Here is a 24,252-nt window from a genome sequence, read left to right on the forward strand (position 1 = left end):
GACCTGAAAGCCCTAATGACCAGCCCACATCCAGCAGCTATGGGACTGTCATGAAAATCACTTGCACATTCAGCACTTTACACACTGTACCAGCTCTTCGACCATGGGAGGCAGTACAACCAAGATCAGGGCTTCACACTGTCAGGGCTAGTCCACCATGGGAGGCAGTGCAGACAAGATCAGGGCTTCACACTGTACTTAGAGGCCGTCCTTTCTCTTGCAGGCCAAGGTGGCGCACAACCGAAGGCAGCAGCGTGAGACCGGGGGAGTCCATCCTGACCTCAAACAGCTCTCCGGCCTGGACCAGCGTGTGGAGCGCATTATGTCAGGCCGGCTGATTGGCCCCGTCGCCAGTGGAGATGCCGACCCTGTTCTGGGCCCCAATGGTAAGGGCATCACCTTTTTGACCTCTCTCTTTCCACTTGCGCCTCAGAACAGCATCCTTTGCCACTGTCCGACCAATGCAGTGCATAGCAGCACTCATGCCTCCCTCGCTGCCGCCCTGTCCTCACTCTAAAGCAACTCTTGTGCCTCCCTGCTTTCAGATGCTGAATCGCCAGGTGAGGAGGCGGGCCCTCAACCTGGCACTGTGAGTGAATCGGAGGGCGAGGAGGAGGAAGAGGAAGAGGAAGCCGGACCATCAGTGCCACCCTCAGCCGAGGCAGCCCATGGCGATGATGGGGACACGTCTTCCCTGGAGGGGAGCCGGGGGGAAGGGTCGGAGGAGAGTGAAGCTCCGGGGCCCAGCGGCCTGCAGCAACGCGGGAGGGGTGGGGAAGCTCGGCGGACTTCTCCCCGGAGGGTGAGTGCGGCCTCCAGTCCTGCGACGGTGAGCGCAGAGGAGGTGCGGCTCCTAGAGGAAATGGCCACCCAGGCTGAGCGCAGGCACACTGAGCTCATGGCTGCAGTGGCAAGGATGCCTGACTCCATAGAGTCACTGTCAAGGAGTGTGCAGGAATTCAGGGCAGCACAGGCGGCTTCTAGCCAAGTGCTCAGTCGTGCCGTCCATTCACTGGCTGGTGTCATGTGGACACAGACCAGGGCCACACGGGCACTAACTGCTGCCACCCTCACTGGATCGGCCAGGCATCGCCAGGGCACTCGCCATGCAGCAGCAGCCCAGCAGTCTGTGCTTCAGCAGATTGCTGCGCATGCTGCAGTGCTGGCCCGTGCGAGTGCCACTGTCTCAGGCGACCAGGGAGTACCTGTGATCTGTCAGGTTGGCAGCATTCCTGCAGCCGGCACTGCCACTCCTCCATTGCAGCTGCCACCAGCCGCTGGACAGACTGCTGCCGCACAAGCAGAGTTGGAGCAGTCAGCAGCCGGCCCCTCCAGGGCCAGAGCTGGTCCAGGCCGACCCCCAAGGGCATCTGCCGTCTCGCCATCTGACCCTCAGCAGCCTTCCCCCAGCCTTGCTGCAGCCACTGGGGTCCCATTGAGGAGGAGCTGCAGGGCGGGCAGGGGCCAGTCACGGATGCGAAAGGCATCACCCTCGCAGGGCAAAAAGTAGAAGGTGTGCCCAAATGTTTTGTTTCACATGTAAAGGCCGAGACTGGTCGATTTGTGTTTTTTGAAAGGCCGAGACTGGTCGATTTGTGTTTTTTGAAAGGCCGAGACTGGTCGATTTGTGTTTTTTGGGGGGGCTTCTCTCCATTAGTTTGTTATGTGGGAAGGGCAGAGGTATCAAAGTAATAAATGTTCTTAAATCGCACTGTCCATGCTTTCTTTTGGAAGTCCTGGTTGCCCTGCTCGGCTGAGGGCTTGTGGAGTGGCTACATTCATCTTGTGCATTGGCACAAGCCATTCCCTGAGAGGGGGCCTAGAACCGACGTTCAATAAGCCGCCGACGGGCGGCCCTTGCACTTTCTGCCTCCCTCCTGTGCTGGTCCTCCTCCTCCTCCTCCTCCTCTGGTGGTCCTCCAATGTCTGGTGGCAGTGGCTGAGTCCTGCGGATAGCCAGGTTGTGCAGCATGCAGCACACGACCACGAAATGGGAGACTCGCTCAGGCGAATACTGTAGGGCTCCTCCGGAACGATCCAGACAGCGGAACCGTTGCTTCAGGACGCCGATTGTTTGCTCAATGAGGTTCCTGGTTGCTTGATGGCTGTCATTGTATCCCTCTTCAGCAGGGGTGCTGGGCGCACGGAGCGGGGTCATCAGCCAGGTGCACAAAGGATAGCCTTTGTCCCCGAGAAGCCATCCTCGTGGGTGAGGCTGGGCCTGGAACATGTCTGCCACAGAAGTCTGGCGCAGGATGAAGGCATCGTGGCTGCTGCCTGGAAAGCGGGCATTGACAGCTAGGATGAGCTGCCTGTGGTCACACACCAACTGCACGTTGAGCGAATGGTAGCCCTTCCGGTTGCGGTAATCCTCGGCATTCTCTAGAGGTGCCCGCAAAGCCACATGCGTGCAGTCAATGGCGCCCTGCACCATGGGGAAGCCCGCTAATGCTGCAAAGCCCATTGCACGCTGTTGCTGCTTGACAAGGGCCATGGAAAAGGAGATGAACTGACGTCTCCTTCTGAAAAGGGCATTGGTCACCTGGCAGATGCAGCAATGTACGGCAAACTGGGAGATGTTGGAAATGTCCCCAGTAGCGGATTGGAAGGCGTTGGTGGCATAGAAGTTGAGAGACACCGTCACCTTCACTGCCACCGACAGAGACGTCCTGCTCCTCAGATGTGGCTGCAGATCTCCGCGAAGCAGGTGGCAGATCTCAGTGACCACCGCCCTTCGGAATCGCAGCCTCCGAACACACTGCTCGTCAGACATGTTCAGATATGAGAACTGCTGGCGGTACACCCTGGGTGGGTAAGGCCTCCTTTGCCGACGCCTGTTGCCCCCTCTCCGTCTGGCCATGACTGCCACTCTCTCACGGCGTCTCTGAGCCCTTTGAATGCAATGGAGAAGGCCAACGTTTGCACCCATTGCAGCCCCCATTATATGTTTCCAATCAATGATTTGGCTCTGAAGTTAAAGACAAGTGCAAAGCTGTGGCCTGAAGCCACAAGTACCTGTGCGAGTGTTGAGCCAAACCAGAAAGCTCTCTACCTTTGTCTCTCTGCAAAGGTCCGTCTCTCACAAAGAAGGAGTTTTGCAAAATGGCTGCCTTTTCTACTGCAGGAGGAGTGCCCTTTAATTTGCGCCCCCCGCGCCCCGCAGCGACTGGGAACCGTTCCCCTCTACCAGCCGCTAGGGGCGCCAGGCGCACAATAGGCCGGCGCCACTGAATTTCCGGTTTGGGGCGCACAAAGGGCGTTGCACGATGAAATGACGTCAGGATCTGCGCGCGCAGCTGAGCGCGCGCAAAGGCTTTGCGCCGCCGCTAAATCTTTACTGAAGTTGGGGAGAGGCGCAGATCGCGCTGCGCCCGGCCGCTAGCCGCCTAGTGCCCCACATCTCCTCCTCCTAAGGCGCTAGCAGCTGGCGCAAACAACTGAATTTCTAGGCCCATATGTTTTAACATTAGTGCTGGTTTCTACGGCAGTTTTAATGGTACGGCACCAGCTTGGTCCCGTCAGTGCCGGATACCAGAAAGTTTCCTGTACTACACTGGGAGTGTCTGCCTTAGATTATCTGCTCAAGTCTCTGGAGTGGGACTATGAACCCACGACCTTCTGACTCAGAGGCGTGAGTGCTGCCCACTGAGCCACTGGCTGATGAGGGAGGACTGGAGCTCTCAGTCAAGTCTGATAATTCAATGCCCCCCCCATCCCTTGGAATGAATCTGTAGATCAGACGCTCAACCTCTCACTCAATCCTCTCCACCTCTCCTGACGATACTGACTCTCACTGGAGAACAGTTCTTGGGGCACTGGCCACCCTATTGGGGCAGACACGTCAGAGAGGGACACACTGCCAGAGGTGACGTCTTTCACCTCTACTGGCATAACCGGTACAACTGTACAGGGCGTTGGTGAGACCACACCTGGAGTACTGCGTACAGTTTTGGTCTCCTTATTTAAGGAGGGATATACTTGCATTGGAGGCAGTTCAGGGAAGGTTCACGAGGTTGATTCCTGAGATGAAGGGGCTGTCTTCTGAAGAAAGGTTGAGCAGGTTGGGCCTACACTCATTGGAGTTTAGAAGAATGAGAGGTGATCTTATTGAAACATATAAGATACTGAGGGGGCTCAACAGGGTAGATGCCGGGAGGATATTTCCCCTCGTGGGGGAATCTAGAACTAGGGGGCATAGTTTCAGAATAAGGGGGCACCCATTTAAGACGGAGATGAGGAGGAATTTCTTCTCAGAGGGCCGTGAATCTTTGGAATTCTCTTCCCCAGAGAGCTGTGGAGGCGGAGTCATTGAATATATTCAAGGCGGAGATCGACAGATATTTGAGCTACAGGGGAGTCGAGGGTTATGGGGAGCGGGCGGGAAAGTGGAGTTGAGGCCAAGATCAGATCAGCCATGATCTTATTGAATGGCGGAGCAGGTTCGAGGGGCCGAATGGCCGACTCCTGCTCCTATTTCTTATGTTCTTATGGTCTTGTGCACTGCAATAAATATTGACACTTTTATAATGGGTTATCCCATTGAGAAAGCTGATCTAGAGCTTATCAATGGCACTTTGAAATGGAATGTGACTCACTCAGTGATTTACATAACCCATACCTGGGTGTGGGTTTCAGGTTGGAATCTATCTATGTATGTAGAAATAATGGATACTTAGGAATGGATGCTGCATATTATAGGAAATATTAGACTTTGTATATATTAGAGAGGGAGGAGCAGGTGTGTATAGGACAGCAGTGGATTCTGTGCTAATGTTACCGAGCGAGCGAGTAACTAATGGAAGCGGTAAAGTGGGAGAAGATTGGCTAGCGTTGCCGTGACATCGCAGACTGAGGGTGCCACATGACCTACGCCATGTCAGCAATAGTGACAACGTGCCATGTGACTGAAAGAAAGAGCTTGGGTTTATATCGCGCCTTTCACGACCTCAGGACGTCCCAAAGGGCTTTAACAGCCAATTTTGAACGGGTGTCACTGTTGTGATGTGGGAAACGCGGCAGCCAGTGTGCGCACAGCAAGCTCCCACAAACAGCAATGTGTTAATGACCAGATCATCTGGGTTTAATCGGATGCTGTTTGAGGGATAAATATTGGCCAGGACACCAACAACAACAATTTGCATTTATATAGCGCCTTTAACGTAGTAAAACGTCCCAAGGCGCCGCACAGGAGCAATTACCAAACAAAATTTAAAAGCCAGGGAGAACTCCTCTGCTCTTCTCCAAAATAGTGGCTATGGGGTCTGACGTAAGAAAACTACTCGGCACTTGGTCTAAGCGTTAAACAAAGCTTTAATCAACTGTTTTACAACATGGAGGTCTAGTTGTGTCCTTCACTAGTTCCTGTTAAGAATGTCCTGCGCAAGCTGGGCCCGTGCCCGAGTATTTATACTCTCCCTGGACAGCGCCACCCGTAGGCCGCTCAGTATTATTTCATAAGTCTTTCTTTCATGAATGACTGATTCATGTCAGGGTCTTTTACATCCACCACGAGAGAGCAGACGGGGCCTCGGTTTTAATGTCTCATCTGAAAGACGGCACCTCCGACAGTGCAGCACTCGCTCAGCACCGCACTGGGAGTGTCGACCTAGACTGTGCACTCACATCTCTGGAGTGGGTCTGATGAACCCACGACCTTCTGGCTTGGAGGCGAGAGTGCGGCCCGCTGAGCCACGGCTGATTCACACTGGAGATCGCTGGTGATACTGACGTGGCTGATACGGGGATAGTTCTGGCTTCAGTTTTGCAGCCGTGACTCAGTGGGCCGCACTCTCACCTCTGAGACAGAAGGCTCTGGGTTCACAGTCCCCACTCCAGAGACTTGAGCACAAAAATCTAGGCTGACGCTCCCCAGTGCCGTGCTGAGGGAGTGCTGCACTGTCGGAGGTGCTGTCTTTCCGATGAGACGTTAAACCGAGGTCCCCCGTCTGCTCTCTCAGGTGGACGTAAAAGATCCCGCGGCATTATTTCGAAGAAGAGCAGGGGGAGTTCTCCCCGGTGTCCTGGGCCAATATTTATCCCTCAATCAACATCACTAAAACAGATGATCTGGTCATTTTCACATCGCTGTTTGTGGGAGCTTGCTGTGCACAAATTGGCTGCCGTGTTTCCCATATTACAACAGTGACTACACTTTAAAAAGTACTTCATTGGCTGTAAAGCGCTTTGGGAACATCCTGAGGATGTGAAAAGCGCTATATAAATGCAAGTCTTTCTTTTTTCTTTCACCAGCCCCGATACCCATCAGTCGGATGAGCTCACCGCCCCGCTAAATATTTGTTGACCGGGAGATTTAAAAAAAAATCAGATAATGATTGACATCTCATCTATTAATAGATCCCTGTATTATATTTGTGCAATGGAAACATTTGTGACAGGAAAGATGTTAGCAGGGCAGACTCCTGCCTCCCATTCTGACCGTCCCGCCCTGTAAATATCTCTGACATGCTGCCCCACCCTCCAGTGCCTACCCCCGCCTGCTCTGCCAGCTTGGCAATACAAAGCAGGCAGCTTTCCCTCGGCCAATTTTGCCCACACCATCGAACCTTTTATACTGAGACTTTTTTTTAATTTGTGAAGGTTGCGGCTTTCTCGGGCGCTCCGCCCCTAGTGTGTGCAGGCCTTTTGGACTTGGGTGGGGATTGGAATCAGTTACGGTGGAAATCTTAGCTACGACATTCTTTTTTAGGGGCCAGGTCCGCGGCTCGCTCAGACAGGGGGCGTTTCAAGTTTGGGCGATAGCGTGAAATGGGCGCTATCCAATTAACCGTCCGGTAAACACCAGGCCCAATTTTTCTTTCCGGCGCCGGCCGTGGCTCAGTGCTAACACATCTCGCCTCTGAGTCAGAAGGTTGTGGCTTCAAGCCCCACTCCAGAGACTTGAGCACATAACCCAGGCCGACGCTCCCAGTGCCAGTACTGAGGGAGTGCTGCACTGTCGGAGGTGCCGTCATTCGGCTGAGACATTAAACCGACACCTGCCCAAGACCCACGGCACCATTCAAAGAAGAGCGGGGGTAATTTCCCGCCGGGTATCCCGGGGCCAATATTTATCCCTCAACCAACATTATCTGGTCATTATCACATTGTTCTTTGTGAGACCTTGCTGTGCGCAAATTGTCGGCCGCATTTCCCTACATTACAACAGTGACCACGCTTTAAAAAGTGCTTCGTTGGCTGTAAAGCACTTTGGGACGTCCAGACTGATACCTGGGATGGCAGGAATGACGTATGAGGAGAGATTGGGACGATTGGGCTTATACTCGCTGGAGTTTAGAAGAATGAGAGGGGATCTCATTGAAACTTATAAAATTCTAACAGGACTAGACAGACTAGATGCAGGAAGGATGTTCCCGATGGTCGGGGAGTCTGGAACCAGGGGTCACAGTCTAAGGATAAGGGGTAAGCCATTTAGGCCAGAGATGAGGAGGAATTTCTTCACCCAGAGAGTGGTGAACCTGTGGAATTCTGTACCACAGAAGGCAGTTGAGGCCAATTCATTAAATATATTCAAGAAGGCGTTAGATATATTTCTTAAGGCTAAAGGGATCAAGGGGTATGGGGAGAAGGCAGGGACAGGGCACTGAATTTGGATGATCAGCCATGATCTCATTAAATGGTGGAACAGGCTCGAGGGGCCGAATGGCCTACTCCTGCTCCTATCTTCTATGCTTCTGTGTTTCTATGAGGTCAGGAAAGGCGCGATAGAAATGCAAGTTCTTTTTCTATTGAAGTCAACGGCTGGGCAGAATCGGGAGAGTTACATAACGGGCGGCCGTTCAGTTCTTGTCCATTTTGCGCTGTCGCCAGAAGTTAAATTTCCCCCCGAGAATCTTAGATTGGCTTCGAATCCCTGTTGCATCCCAGTGGAATTTGCTAATGGCAATCCTCGAGGGTGTGGTCCAATCTCCAGAGCTGGAGTCCAGCTCGCAGGAAAGCAGAGGGATCAAAGGCTCATTGTCTATTTCCCTCTGATGTATGCACAGTAACAAATATTTCTGGGCCTCACCCCCTTCAGGTAAAGACAGTAGATCTTGATATCTATGTTGTCTCATGCACAAAGAATTTCACAGGCAGTTCTGCGACCTACACCCTCTCTAAGCATGCACATACTCAAGTTTCTTATCGAGTGGCATGTAAACATTCATCACATGCATCATTTTTGGATCTTTCTGTGTCTGTATTTAATACTCAGACACTCTGGCACTTACAGTTACCACCTTTTAAGAACATAAGAAATAGGAGCAGGAGTAGGCCATTCGGCCCCTCGAGCCTGCTCCGCCATTCAATAAGATCATGGCTGGTCTTCGACCTCGATCCCGCCCGATCCCCATATCCCTTGATTCCCTTAGAGACCAAAAATCCATCGATCACGGCCTTGAATATACTCAACAGCTGAGCATCTACAGCCCTCTGGGGCAGAGAATTCCAATGATTCACAACCTTCTGAGTGAAGAAATTTCTCCTCACCTCAGTCCTAAATGGCCGACCCCTTATTCTGAGACTGTGACCCCTACTTCGAGACCCAGTCCCCTTCTCTCCTGAAGGTGTTGACTCATGCACGGTTCCCGTTCCAAGGGACCCAGCAGGCTCCTCGTGTACCTTGCCCAAATGGTCATTCTCCCTGTGCTATAGTCAGTCTAGCATGTGTCTAGTCTTGAAAAAGTGTAACATCCCCACCGACACCTGGGAATCCCTGGCCCAAGACTGCACAAATTGGAGGAGAAGCATCCGGGAAGGCAGCCAAACACCTCGAGTCTCTTCGCCGGGAGCAAGCAGAAGCCAAGCGCAGGCAGCGCAAGGAGCGCACGGTGGCATAGTGGTTAGCACTGTTGCCTCACAGCGTCAGGGACCCGGGTTCAAATCCGGCCTCGGGTGACTGTCTGTGTGGAGTTTGCACATTCTCCCCGTGTTTGCATGGGTTTCCTCCGGGTGCTCCGGTTTCCTCCCACAGTCCAAAGATGTGCAGGTTAGGTTGATTGGCCATGATATAAATTGGCCCTTCGTGTTAGGGGGATTAAATACGTGGGGTTACGGGGATAGGGCTTGGGTGGGATGGCTGTCGGTGTAGGGACCGGGTGCTAGGGTTTGGATGATCAGCCATGATCTCGTTGAATGGCGGAGCAGGCTCGAAGGGCCGAATGGCCTACTCCTGCTCCTATCTTCTATGTTTCTATAACCCAAGCACCCCACCCACCCGCCCCTTCAACCACCGTCTGCCCCACCTGTGACAGAGACTGTAGGTCTCGCATTGGACTCATCAGTCACCTGCGAACTCATTTTTAATGTGGAAGCAAGTCATCCTCGGTTCCGAGGGGCTGCCTAAGAAGAAGAAGAATGGCTATTCGACCACGGAAGGCATCAGCTGACACCCCCCCCATGCACCCCCCCCCCAAACCAGTCCTCATCCATCAGGCTTCCTGAATAGTGCACAGGAGCAGGGAACCCTGACTGATTTCCCCTTCCCACCCCCGCCATCCAAGCGCCCCGGGAATGCTGAGCTCAATTGCACTGTCCTTGGAGAGAGCGCGGAGGAGATTCACCAGAACGGTACCAGGGGATGAGGGACTTCAGTTATGTGGCGAGGCCGGAGAAGCTGGGATTGTTCTCCTTGGAGCAGAGAAGGGGGTGGGGGGAGAGTGGGGTGGGGTGGGGAGGAGGATGGGCTGGGTTTGGGGGTCGGGGGCCGGAGGCAAGTTTGTGGAACAAAATTGATTAAATTCTTCCCCTTCGGCAGTAAGGGCAGCCTCGGTGACCAGCGTTGCTAAGGGCCTTAACGAGGTGTTGGTGCCAGGGGAGAGTTGGGATTGGCGGAACCATAACTAACAGTGTGAGGAGAGGGGGAGGGAGGAGGTGGAAACAATTGGAAAGAGAGATGCGGGGGGTGGGCGGAGGAGTGGGAGACCGTGTGAATACCTTCGACCAGGGGTTGCCAATGGCAACTTTAATGTTACAGCCTGTTCAAGAAACTGTGTCTCCCTGCGGCCCCTCCCCGCCCCTCCCCCACCTAGGTGAGGTTAAACCCCCTCCCCCTTTTTCAGGTGATTGATTGAGCCGGACTCCTTGCTTGTGTGTGCTTGCAGCCATAGGCCCGCACCCCGCACTCGCCCAGTGCTGCTGGTTACTGTAAACACACGGGCTACCTGTGCAGGGTTCCACATAAGCTGACGCCGTAACCCTTCCAGTGCCGGGACTGCAGCCAGGCCAAACACTCGCGGTGACGCGGTGGATGAAAAGGTATCTTATCGAAACATATAAGATTGTGAGGGGGCTTGATCGGGTGGATGCGGGGAGGATGTTTCCACTGATGGGTGAGACTAGAACTAGGGGGCATAATCTTAGAATAAGGGGCTGCCCTTTCAAAACTGAGATGAGGAGAAACTTCTTCACTCAGAGGGTAGTAAATCTATGGAATTTGCTACCTCAGAGAGCTGTGGAAGCTGCGACATTAAATAAATTTAAAACGGAGATAGACAGTTTCCTAGCCGATAAGGGAATTAGGGGTTACGGGGAGCGGGCAGGGAAGTGGACGTGAGTCTAGGTTCGGATCAGCCATGATCCTATTGAATGGCGGAGCAGGCCCGAGGGGCCGTATGGCCTACTCCTGCTCCTACTTCTTATGTTCTTATGTTGCCGCCCGATGTGGTACTGGGCCACAGAGGCCGGGAAGATCCCCAAGGATCAACACCCAATACCCGCCGGTCGGCACTGGGAGGCATCGGTGTGCCGGGGGCAGCCACCTGGGCAAGAGCTGTGCCCGTGGAGCCAGGCGCCAGCTTCAGTTGCTGAGAGGAGGCGGGGGGTTGCGGGAGAAGAGAAACGAGGCGCTCTGAGAAAAGGGAGGGAACAAATCTTGTCAAACGGCAACGGAATTGACTGACCCTGTCACTGAGACCGTGAAAGAAAGAAAGAACTTGCATTTATATAGCACCTTTCACAACTTCAGGATGTCCCAAAGCACTTTACAGCCAATCAAGTACTTTTTGAAGTGTAGTCACTGTTGTAATGTAGGAAACGCGGCAGCTAATTTGTGCACAGCAAGCTCCCACAAACAGCAATGTCATAATGACTAGACCATGGGGGAGAAATTGGGTGAGTAGCGCCACCTGTTAGTGCCTGAAGAGGCAGGCAATGGCTGTAGCGCCACTGGCTGCGTCTCCGGCGATATTCAGTAGGGGCGCTAATGGTGGCGTTAGGCATTTGCGCTGTGCCGCCACCGATGACATCATCGGTGTGCGCAGCGCCCCATTTGTGCCCCGTTCGAGATATTTGGTAGCGAACGCCGCAGTTGCGCCGCTCGCTACCCGCGCCCGGTTCACGGGGCCTTACTGTGCCGGCAGCGGCGCAAGTTAAGGTGGAGGTGCGGGGCGGCCGCTTTTCCGGCGGCCGCCTGCCAGCACCTCCGTCCCCGGCCTCCTAACCGCCCCCCCCCCCCGCGGCATTGCCGGCTGTTTCCCGAGAGCCCGGCACTTCTCCTTGGTGCCGGGCTCATTTGCCGGCACTCGCGAGCGGGGATCACGCTGTTGCAGGCACCTCCCCCTTAACAGTGGGAGGAAGGCCTGCAGTACCGCAGCGTGCCGTGCCGCAGCGTGTGGCGCTGCGGCACGTTGCGCTGCGATAATCAGTTTCAGCGCCCTAAGAGGGACGCGGAGCGCCTCGAGCCTCGCCCCGTCTCCCTCGAGCGGCACTGAAACTGAATTTCTGGCGATCGGTATCACTCCGATCGCTGCGCTAAATCCTGCGCTCAGGCGACTTTTGCACCACTTTGGCGCCCCAACCCAATTTCTAGGCCCATCTGTTTTAGGTGTTGGTTGAGGAATACATATTGGCCAGGAGAACTCCCCAGCCCTTCTTCGAAATAGTGTCATGGGGTCCTTTAAGTCCACCTGAGAGGGCAGACGGGGGCCTCGGTTTAACATCTCATCTGAAAGACGGCACCTCCGACAGTGCGGCACTCCCTCAGTACTGCCCTGGACTGTCAGACTAGATTTTGAGCTCAAGTCTTATTTATGGAGTGGGAGTAGAACCCACAACCTTCATGATTCAGAGGTGAGAGTGCTACCAACTGAGCCATGTCTAAGTGCCTATCACTCCTACTGACCAGAAACCGAACCCCCGACACCCCTGGTCTGTATGCCTCAGTCCCAATGTGCGGAGTGTATCTGGAGAGAGGGCATTTCGCCTGATTGTTCTCCCCATGCCTTAATCTTGTGCTCGTGGACAACCAGCCATAATCATCGGCTTGCTATTCCAAGGGTTCGTTGGGGTTTCTGGGGGCGAGGGAGAGAGGAGCATCAACTTCCTACTGATGGGTACATGCCAGGGTGGCGGGGGAGGGGATGGAGTGGAGAGGGGCACAGAGCAAATATATTCAAGATAGAAATCGGTAGATTTTTGGATACTAAGGGTATCAAGGGATTTGGGGATAGTGCAGGAAGGTGGAGTTGAGGTAGAAGATCAGCCATGATCTTATTGAACGGGGGAGCAGGTTTGAAGGGCCGAATGGCCTGCTCCTGCCTAACTCTTATGTTCTTAAAGGAGGGTCAGGATTCAAACTAGACACAAAAGGCATCAAGGGGTATGGGGAGAGAGCAGGAATATGGTATTGAGATAGAGGATCAGCCATGATCATATTGAATGGCGGAGCAGGCTCGAAGGGCCGAATGGCCGACTCCTGCTCCTATTTTTCTATGTTCGATGTTTCTATGTTCTAGAGTGTCCAGCATATTTCACCCTTGTGCTCAAACACAGTCCTTTACAGCCCCAGTGTTTCGAGTTCAAAATCAACTGCTGGGTATGTGTGAGATGCAATAAGTCACCTCAGCAAAGGTTAAACTTTAGCAGTAACAATGACAAGGTTGAATTAGCCTCTTGCCAGAAAGGTGAAACAGTGCAAACAGCACCTCGTCATAAGTTGTTACTGTGGATTGCGGTTGCAGGCGGCCCAGTAACAAGATTCTGTTTGGTAATAAACAAAGAAAGCTCGGGCCTACATTGTCGAAGGACAAGAAGCCCTCAGGAGATCGGCCTCCCGAGCCGGTCGGTTAATAATAAACCTGCTGTCGAGTGGGGCTGGATTTACGACTTGTCAAAGCCTTTGATTCTGAAATCCAGCAGGTTGACAAGCAGGACTGTGCCCCTCCTTGGCAAAAAAAAAATGCAGCGATGGAATGTGGTGCCGTTAGATTTTTAAGGAGAGGGGGGAAATGGCAGGTGCAATAGCTCCATGAGGCGGGGCCACGATCGTCTGCGTGTGTTACTGTTTTGAGTCATGAGGTCAGTGATCTGGGTCCACACCCTCGTGCATGAGCTTAACTCGGAAAGAGCTGCAAGTCGCACAAAAATAAAAGTGCACACACCGCACAGGCACACGCAAGAGGAAGACCACTCACTGGGACCTGCAAGATCTTTGGCGTTACCGTTGGAGTGTTACTACTGCGTTTGTGGATTTTATTGAATTGACTGCGGACAAGGCTGGCGAATTGCTTTGTGAGTTTATATTTTTTTAGCTGCTGTTAACCCTCTCCAGTGCATTGCGTCTGCTTTTTCAACCAACAAGTCAAGTGGTTCCCCCCCCCCCGACCAAATCCTTCCCTTCCAAGGTGGAAGGGAGGGGGCTTTGGGGGAAGGGACAGCTTCCCTCCCACATTGTGCCCGGGAGAACCGTTTGTTTTGAGGACTTAACTGCAAATTGTCCCTCTCTCGGGCCCCGTTTTACAACTGGGTCTTCCCAACATCTGGGAGCAGCCAAAATTAGTTTTTACCTCAACATATCAGCTATCTGTTGTCACCCCTTTTGACTCAAATAATGTTATCTGGTATGCGACGACATTATCTGCATTACTTGGCTGACCTTTTCATGTAAAAAAAAGAAAGGTTCGCATTTCTATAGCGTCTTTCACGATCTCAGGACGTCTCAAAGCCAATGAAGTACTTCTTGAAGTGTAGTCACTGTTGTAATGTGGGAAACGCAGCAGCCAATTTGCGCACAGCAAGCTCCCACAAACAGCAATGTGATAATGACCAGATCATCTGATTTACTAATGTTGGTTGAGGGATAAATAGTACAACAGGACCTTTTACGTCCACCTGAGAGGGCAGACGGTTTAACGTCTCATTTGAAAGATGGCACCTCCGACAGTGCGGCACTCCCTCAATGCTGCGCTGGGAGTGTCAGCCTGGATTTTTATGTTCAAATCCCTGGGGTGGGACTTGAACCTACAACCTTCTGACTCAGAAGTGAAAGTGCTACCCACTGAGCCACGGCTGACACGGTAAGGAAAACATGGCTTGGTGAAACACTGGGCCATTCGGACCCAGCTTTGATACTTGTGAAAACGAATTTTCGGAGATGTGGGCGTCGCTCGGCAAGGCCCAGCATTTATTGCCCATCCCCTAATCGCCCTTGAGAAGGTGGTGGGGAGCCGTCTTCTAGAACCGCTGCAGTCCGTGTGGTGAAGGTGCTCCCACGGCGCTGTTAGGGAGGGAGTTCCAGGATTTTGACCCAGCGACGATGAAGGAACGGCCGATATGCTTCCAAGTCAGGATGGTGTGTGACTCGGAGGGGAACTTGGAGGTGGCGGTGCTCCCATGCGCCTGCTGCCCTCGTCCTTCTAGGTGGAAGAGGTCGCGGGTTTGCGAGGTGTTCCTCGGACTGTGCTGAGTTAGTTGACCTCTGGCGAGTGGGTCAAAAACCAGAGGTCATAGATTTAAAATCGTTGGCAAAAGATCTCGAAGGGGAGACGAGGAGGATTTTTTTCACTCGGAGAGTTGTCGGGATCTGGAACGTTCCACCTGAAAAGGTGGTGGAAGCTGATTCCATCAATAATTTTAGATGAAATTGAGGATGAGGATCTTACAGGGTTACGGATAAAAAGCGGGGGTGTGGGACTGACCATGACTGATACCTGGGATGGCAGGAATGACATATGAGGAGAGATTGGGTCGATTGGGCTTATACTTGCTGGAGTTTAGAAGAATGAGGGGGGATCTCATTAAAACTTATAAAATTCTAACAGGACTAGACAGACTAGATGCAGGAAGGATGTTCCCGATGGCGGGGGGGTCCAGAACCAGGGGTCACAGTCTAAGGATAAGGGGTAAGCCATTTAGGACTGAGATGAGGAGGAATTTCTTCACCCAGTGAGTGGTGAACCTGTGGAATTCTCTACCACAGAAGGCAGTTGAGGCCAATTCATTAAATATATTCAAGAAGGAGTTAGATATATTTCTTGAGGCTAAAGGGATCAAGGGATATGGGGAGAAAGCAGGGACAGGGTATTGAGTTTGGATGATCAGCCATGATCTCATTAAATGGCGGAACGGGCTCGACGGGCCGAATGGCCTCCTCCTGTGCTGTGTTTCTATGACTCTGTCGGGGCTGCAGTTTGAGTGCTACAATCGGCAGCAGCGCCTCGAGGCTAGGGAAAGGTGATCGTTAATTAGTGATTTTACAAATCACTGGGTTAGACCTCAATTGGAGCATTGTGTTCAATTTTGGGCAGCACTCTTTGGGAAGGATGCCAAGGGCTTGGCGAGGCTGCAGCAGAGACTTGCGAGAATGGTGCCAAGGGTGAGGGTCTCTTCAGTTGCGCGGAGAGGCTGGAATAGCTGGTGTCGTTCTCCTTAGAGCAGGGAAGGTTTAGGGGCGATTTGACAGAGGTGTTCAAAATCACGAGGGGTTTTGACAGAGTAAATAGGGTGAAACTGTTTCCAGTGGCAGGAGGGTCGGTAACCAGAGGACACAGAGTTAAGGTGATTGGCAAAAGAATCAGAGGAGAGATCAGAAAAAAAAATTTTTACGCAGCCAGTTATGATCTGGAATGCGCTGCCTGAAAAGGCGGTGGAAGGAGATTCAATAGTAACTTTCAAAAGGGGAACTGGATATACATTTGAAAAGGAAAAATTTTGCAGGGCTGTGGGGCAAGAGTAGAACATAAGAACATAAGAACATAAGAAATAGGAGCAGGAGTAGGCCAGTCGGCCCCTCCAGCCTGCTCCGCCATTCAATAAGATCATGGCTGATCTGATCCTAATCGCCAATCTACTATCACAGAACCATCTCCTGAATCTAACAGAATTAGACACACGAAATAGGAGCAGGATCAGGCTACACGGCCCCTGGGCCTGCTCCACTACCCACAGGGCCATGACCGATCCGAACCTAGACTCATGTCCAAATTCCTGCCCGCTCCCCATAACCCTTTATTCCCTTTACTTCTAGGAAACTGTCTATTTCTGTTTTAATTTTTTGTAATGATGTAGCTTCTACAGCTTTTTGGGGCAGCATATTCCATGGACCTACCACCCTCTGAGTGAAGTAGTTCCTCCTCATCTCAGTTTTGAAAGAGCAGCCCCTTATTCTAAGACTATGCCCCCTAGTTCTAGTTTCACCCATCATCGGGAACATCCTCCCCGCATCCACCCGATCCAACCCCTTCACAATCTTATATGTTTCAATAAGATCGCCTCTCATTCTTCTGAACTCCAATGAGTAGAGTCCCAATCTACTCAACCTCTCCTCATATGTCCATCCCCTCATCCCCGGGATTAACCGAGTGAACCTTCTTTGTACTGACTCGAGAGCAAGTATGTCTTTTCTTAAGTATGGACACCAAAACTGTACGCAGGGGGGAGTGGGACTAATTGGAGAGCTCTTTCAAAGAGCTGGCACAGGCACGATGGGCCGAATGGTCTCCTTCTGTGCTGCATCATTAGTCATAGAGTCATAACGGCACAGAAGGAGGCCATTCGGCCCATCGAGTCCGTGCCGGCTCTCTGTAGAGCAATCCAGTCAGTCCCATTCCCCCGCTCTATCCCCGTAGCCCTGCAAGTTTATTTCCCTCAAGTGCCTATCCAGTCTCCCCTTGAAACATCGAGTGTCTCCGCTTCCACCGCTTCCGTCGGCAGCGAGTTCCAGGTCCTCACCACTCACTGCGTAAAAAAGTTTTTCCTCACGTCCCCCCCCCCCCGTATCTCTTGCCCAAAACCTTATATCTGTGTCCCCTAGTCCTTGTATCATCAACTAGTGGGAACAGCCTTTCCCCATCTAGCCTATCCAAACCCATCATAATCTTGTACTCCTCTATCAAATCACCCCACAACCTCCTTTGCTCTAATGAAAACAAATCCAGCTTCTCCAACCTGTCCTTGTAGTTAAGATCCACCATCCCCGGAACCATTCTGGTAAATCTCCTCTGCACCCTCTCAAGGGCCTTCACATCCTTCCTAAAGTGTGGTGACCAGAACTGGACGCAATACTCCAGTTGTGGCCTAGCCAGCGCTTTATAAAGGTTCAGCATAACTTCTCTACTTTTGTACTCTGTGCCTCTATTTATGAAGCCCAAGATCCCATATGCACTGCTAAAGACTCTCTCAATATTCTATGATTTCAGCTGTATATGTGGGCATTGGGTGAGGATTAGAGAGAGCTTCCGCTTATATAAGAACTTCATCAAATTCTTGGGATGTTCCAAAGTGCTTCACAGCCAATGAATTACTTTTGAAATGCCGTCACTGTTATTGTACAGACAAGCGCAGCAATATACCAAGCTCCCACAGCCAGCAAGAAGAGAAATGGCCTGTTAATCTGGTCTCTTTGTCTGGTGGGGCTGGTTGAGGGAGGAATGCTTATCTGGAGACCCAAGGAACTTGGTGCTTGGCTCGATAGTACCTGGGACCTTTCACGCCCACTTACACCATTGGAACAGGCAAACGGGGTCTCCGTTTAAGGTTTTATTGAAGAGACGGCACCTCCGACAGTGCAGCACTCCCGCAGTACAGCACTGGAGTGTCAGCCTGGATTGTGTGCTCGAGCCTCTGGAGTGGGGCTTGTCTGTGGAAAGCGGGCACATTGGCACTGACTGCCGATGTCACTCGGAATGGTGTGATGGAGGCTGGCGTGGGAACTGGGAAACTGGCACCTGGGCACTGGGGAAGGAGGAGAAGGGGGGAGGTGAGCTCCTCAGCCTTGACTCAGTGGGTAGCGATCTCACCTCTGAGTCAGAAGGTTGTGGGTTCAAGTCCCACTCCAGAGACTTGAACACAAAAATCTAGGCTGACACTCCCACTGCACTCTCGGGAGCCGCAAGCCTACATTTCGTTGTACTGCACTTGTGCACTAACAATGACAATAAAAGTTGATTTGATTTGATTTGAGGGAGTGCCGCACTGTCGGAGGTGCCGTCTTTCAGATGAGACATTAAACCGAGGCCCCGTCTGCTCTCTCAGGTGAATGTAAAAGATCTCACGGCCACTATTTCGAAGAAGAGTAGGGGAGTTCTCCCCGGTGTCCTGGGCCAATATTTATCCCTCAACCAACATCACTAAAAAACAGATTATCTGGTCATTATCACATTGCTGTTTGTGGGAGCTTGCTGTGCGCAAATTGGCTGCCGCATTTCCTACATTACAACAGTGACCACACTTCAAAAAGTACTTAATTGGCTGTAAAGCGCTTTGGGACGTCCTGAGGTCATGAAAGGTGCAAGTCTTTCTTTTGTCTTCTGTTTTCCGAGATTGGGGATAAGGTATGTGTTTGGGGCAGAGTAGAGGGAGCGTTACTCTGCTTCTGACAGACTGTACCTGACCTGGGAGTGCTTAATGATGACACGTATTGTCTATGTCCCATCCCCCACCACTGATATCGCTCACATCGATGTGCAAGCAAAAAGACTTTTTTTTTTAATGGGTTTAATTCGGATTGGCTCTTGGGGTGGGGTGGTGGGGGGGTGGTTGGTCGAATTTCTGTGGAACCGATGCATTTGCTAATGCTGCCAACCCGGGAGTCTTAAGACTCTCATGATTATCAGCCGTGACTCAGTGGGCGGCGCTCTCGCCTCTGAGTCAGAAGGTTGTGGGTTCAAGTCCCGCTCCAGAGACTTGAGCACAAAAATCTAGGCTGACACTCCCCAGTGCAGAGCTGAGGGAGTGCCGCACTGTCGGAGGTGCCGTCTTTCGGATGAGACGTTAAACCGAGGCCCCCGTCTGCTCTCTCAGGTGGGCGTAAAAGTTCCCACGGCCACTATTTCGAAGAAAAGTTCTCCCCTTCAAATAAACGATATATATTCCCCTCAACCAACAGCTAAAAACAGCTGATCTGGTCATTATCGCATTGCTGTTTGTGGGAGCTTGCTGTGCGCAAATTGGCTGCCGTGTTTCCCTACATTGCAACAGTGACCACACTTCAAAAAGTACTTCATTGGCTGTAAAGCGCTTTGTGAGGTCCTGAGGCTGTGAAAGACGCTGAGAGAAATTATTACTGAAACTTCTGTCAGGCTGTATTGTCGGAATTCAATCAGGACAGTCGAGTGGTAGCCATGGAAACGCGGTGGGGAATCGGAAACACTTAAAAATAAGAGTGTGATAACTCAGTGGTGACTCACTGTCCAACAGTTCTGGATATTATTGTGTAAAGCTGACCTTTGAACTCCCCAATTGCAATGAGGTCATTAGGGCCAACACAATCACTGCAGCTGACACACGCCTTAACATCACAGACTGATGTAAGCAGCAACTCTTCAAACATTCTCTGTTTGCAAAAGAGGCTGGTTCACATTTTGCAGAATTCTATTGCAAAACCTTTCTGGGCGTAATGAAACTGACTGAAATTTTTCTCTCCCGCACCTTGCTTTTCAACACTCCCCTTTCACCTGCCTGCATGGATTCCCATCCCCTGCGCCTCCCATTGTTCACAAGTGCAAAGGGCAGATGTAGAGAAATTCACTTGTGTATGGGCTCAGTGCGTGTCTCAGTGCCGGCTCCTTGTACGTGTGCAGTATACACCGGGTTAAAAGGAACCAGTCGTTCCGCCCTCCCCATCTGATACTGAATAGCCCATGCGTGTAAATGTACCCTGTAAACTGGGTACGCTGGGGAGGGGTCAGGCTGCGTAGCTGATGCGGCTGGGATTAGTTGGTATCTCACAAGGGTTCAGCAAATAGCCCATGTCTTCTGCATTAGTGATGGGCAGCTCTCTTTTGATCACAGTCTGACTTGTGAACTTAAGTCTTCTTTGGCAAGTTGTCACTGTCACGCCGGGTCACTGTCACACCACATCACTGTCACACCGCATCACTGTCACACCAGGTCATTGTCACACCAGGTCACTGTCACGCCGGGTCACTGTCACACCACGTTACTGTCACACCGCATCACTGTCACACCAGGTCACTGTCACGCCGGGTCACTGTCACGCCACGTCACTGTCACGCCGGGTCACTGTCACGCCGGGTCACTGTCACGCCGCGTCACTGTCACGCCGCGTCACTGTCACACCACGTCACTGTCACGCGGCGTCACTGTCACGCCATGTCACTGTCACACCGCATCACTGTCACGCCGTGTCACTGTCACACCGCATCACTGTCACGCCGTGACACTGTCACACGGCATCACTGTCACGCCATGTCACTGTCACACCACGTCACTGTCACGCCACATCACTGTCACACCACGTTACTGTCACGCCGTGTCACTGTCACGCCACATCACTGTCACACCACGTTACTGTCATGCCGTGTCACTGTCACGCCACGTCATTGTCACGCCGTGTCACTGTCACGCCGTGTCACTGTAACACCGCGTCACTGTCACGTGGTGTCACTGTCACGCCATGTTACTGTCACACCACATCACTGTCACACCGTGTCACTGTAACAGCGCGTCACTGTCATGCCACGTCACTGTCACGCCGCGACACTGTCACGCGCGTCACTGTCACGCGCGTCACTGTCACACCGTGCCACTGTCACACGACATCACTGTCAAGCCATGTCACTGTCACACCGCATCACTGTCACAATGCGCCACTGTCACGCGGTGTCACTGTCACGCCATGTTACTGTCACACTGCATCACTGTCACGCCACGTCACTATCACGCTGCATCACTGTCACACCGCATCACTATCACACCGCGTCACTGTCACACCACGTCACTGTCACACCACGTCACTGTCACACTGCGTCACTGTCACACCGCGTCACTGTCACACCGCGTCACTGTCACACCGCATCACTGTCACACCGCATCACTGTCACGCCGCGACACTGTCACGCCGCGACACTGTCACACGGCATCACTGTCACGCCATGTCACTGTCACACCACGTCACTGTCACGCCACATCACTGTCACACCACGTTACTGTCACGCCGTGTCACTGTCACGCCACATCACTGTCACACCACGTTACTGTCATGCCGTGTCACTGTCACACCACGTCATTGTCACGCCGTGTCACTGTCACGCCGCGTCACTGTAACACCGCGTCACTGTCACGGTGTCACTGTCACGCCATGTTACTGTCACACCACATCACTGTCACACCGTGTCACTGTAACAGCGCGTCACTGTCATGCCGTGTCACTGTCACGCCGCGACACTGTCACGCGCGTCACTGTCACACCGCGTCACTGTCACACGACATCACTGTCAAGCCATGTCACTGTCACACCGCGTCACTCTCACAATGCGCCACTGTCACGCGGTGTTACTGTCACGCCATGTTACTGTCACACTGCATCACTGTCACACCGCATCACTATCACACCGCGTCACTGTCACACCACGTCACTGTCACACCACGTCACTGTCACACTGTGTCACTGTCACACCGCGTCACTGTCACACTGCGTCACTGTCACACCGCATCACTGTCACGCCGCGACACTGTCACACGGCATCACTGTCACGCCATGTCACTGTCACACCATGTCACTGTCACGCCACATCACTGTCACACCACGTTACTGTCACGCCGTGTCACTGTCACGCCACATCACTGTCACACCACGTTACTGTCATGCCGTGTCACTGTCATGCCGCGTCACTGTAACACCGCGTCACTGTCACGTGGTGTCACTGTCACGCCATGTTACTGTCACACCACATCACTGTCACACCGTGCCACTGTAACAGCGCGTCACTGTCATGCCACGTCACTGTCACGCCGCGACACTGTCACACGCGTCACTGTCACGCGCGTCACTGTCACACCGCGCCACTGTCACACGACATCACTGTCAAGCCATGTCACTGTCACACCGCGTCACTGTCATGCTGCGTCACTGTCATGCTGCATCACTGTCACGCCGCGTCACTGTCACGCTGCATCACTGTCACGCCGCGTCACTGTCACGCCGCATCACTGTAACACCGTGTCACTGTCACGTGGTGTCACTGTCACGCCATGTTACTGTCACACCGCATCACTGTCTCACCGCGTCACTGTCACAATGCGCCACTGTCACGCGGTGTCACTGTCACGCCATGTTACTGTCACACTGCATCACTGTCACGCCACGTCACTATCACGCTGCATCACTGTCACACCGCATCACTATCACACCGCGTCACTGTCACACCACGTCACTGTCACACCACGTCACTGTCACACCGCGTCACTGTCACACCGCGTCACTGTCACACCGCGTCACTGTCACACCGCGTCACTGTCACACCGCATCACTGTCACACAGCAACATCATTATGAGGGCTTGTGGCAGATACCGTTTTGGTGCTGATCAGTAGGGAGCCTTGTGATTATATTGCACCTTCTTCATTTTCTCACCAATGTCTCATAGCACTCCCCACACAATGAATCACTCTGAAGTGCAGTGAATATTGTTATGGAGACAGCCTTTTGATCCACAGCAAGATCAGAAAGTCACGGGTTCAAGTCCCACTCCAGAGACTTGAGCACAGAATCTCATCTGGCACTCTAGTGCCTGAGGGAGCACTGAGGGAGGGCTGCACTGTCGGAGGTGCCCTCCTTCAGGTGAAATAGTAAACCAGACTTCTGTCTGTATGTTCAGGTGGGTGTTGAAGATCTCAGGCCATGTGGAATATCCCCAGGAAGCTCTCCTGTCTATTCCAAAAGGTGGTAAATAGCCACTATTGGGTCATCATATTCAGGCTAAAACTAGTGGTCAGATTTAGTTACTAGCAGGATAATTACACAGAAATAGAAAAACATAGCAAAATACTAATGATGTAAATATTCAGAGGACATCAGTGTTCTTGCTCAGGCTCCGATGGACGGGCCACATCGTCCACATGCCCGATACGAGACTCCCAAAACAAGCGCTCTACTCAGAGCTCTGGCTCGGCAAGCGAGCCCCAGGTGGGCAGAGGAAACGCTTCAAGGACACCCTCAATGCCTCCTTGACAAAGTGCAACATCCCCACCGACACCTGGGAATCCCTGGCCCAAGACCGCACAAAGTGGAGGAGAAGCATCTGGGAAGGCGCCGAACACCGAGTCTCTTCGCTGGGAGCAAGCAGAAGCCAAGCGCAGGCAGCGCAAGGAGCGCACGTCAACCCAAGCACCCCACCCACCCACCCGCCCCTTCAACCACCATCTGCCCCACCTGTGACAGAGACTGTAGGTCCCGCATTGGACTCATCAGTCACCTGCGAACTCATTTTAAATGTGGAAGCAAGTCATCCTCGGTTCCGAGGGACTGCCTAAGAGAAGAGAGAGAAGAGAAATATTCAGAAAATAATAAGGATAAAATCAGAAAATAAGCCTTTGGAACATCTTTAGAACATATTTCTTACCCATAATTATAAGATTTAAATCTGGGAGAAATCATACGACTTTCTGACTTGATATCTGTTCATGGATGGTGGGATATTCCTAGATTCAAACAAATATTGACCTGGATTAAAGATTATGGGCAGGATTTTCATTGTGCCGTGGAGTCGGGATTGGAGGCATGGGGGGGGGATTAAAATCCTGAAATCAGGGGTCCCGACCCCATCCCGCACCCAAACCCACCTCGCACTGGGACCCGCCTACCCGAGGCGGGAAGGGATTAGTGCCAATTAATTGCCTGTTAACAGGTAGTTAACAGGTAGTTTTTAGCCTAATCCCGATTTTTAAGGTTGAACTGTGGGATTCCCAATGGCTCCAAACCACGCCGAGGCGGGCCGTCGGGTTGAAGGACTTGGAGGGGTCGAGATGTCAGTGTTCAGGTGAGTGATGTGTGCATGAGTGCAAAGGTAAGTGTGTTTGGTGTGTCTAAAGTGATTAAAGAAGTTTAAATTACCTTTTCTTACCTTTTCAGCCTTCCTTCCTTTCGGTCCCGGGAGTCCCTCATCTCACCGGCACAGAAAGCAGAATGGCTGCGAACTGTCAAAAGTGACAGCCTGCAGCTTTCTGTGCAGGAGAGATTTCTAACTGAGTCTGTGGAGAAGGACTCAGGTTAGAAGTAAGACTGTCAGTGTTTGACAGC

General features: G+C 52.3%; 1 protein-coding gene across 1 annotated transcript in view; it reads left to right on the plus strand.

Moving 5' to 3' along the window:
- The first annotated feature begins 13,101 nt into the window (after positions 1-13,101).
- Positions 13,102-24,252, plus strand: part of LOC147099529 (epidermal growth factor receptor kinase substrate 8-like protein 1) — a 99,031-nt gene continuing 87,880 nt past the window's right edge. Inside the window, exon 1 of the mRNA XM_085969759.1 lies at positions 13,102-13,506. The gene's annotated coding sequence lies outside the window, so the exon portion shown is untranslated. The remainder of the gene's footprint in view (positions 13,507-24,252) is intronic.

This window comes from Somniosus microcephalus, chromosome 28 (assembly GCF_052327205.1).
Source record: "Somniosus microcephalus isolate GS21.2 chromosome 28, FLI_Smic_1.0, whole genome shotgun sequence".
Lineage (NCBI taxonomy): Eukaryota > Metazoa > Chordata > Chondrichthyes > Squaliformes > Somniosidae > Somniosus > Somniosus microcephalus.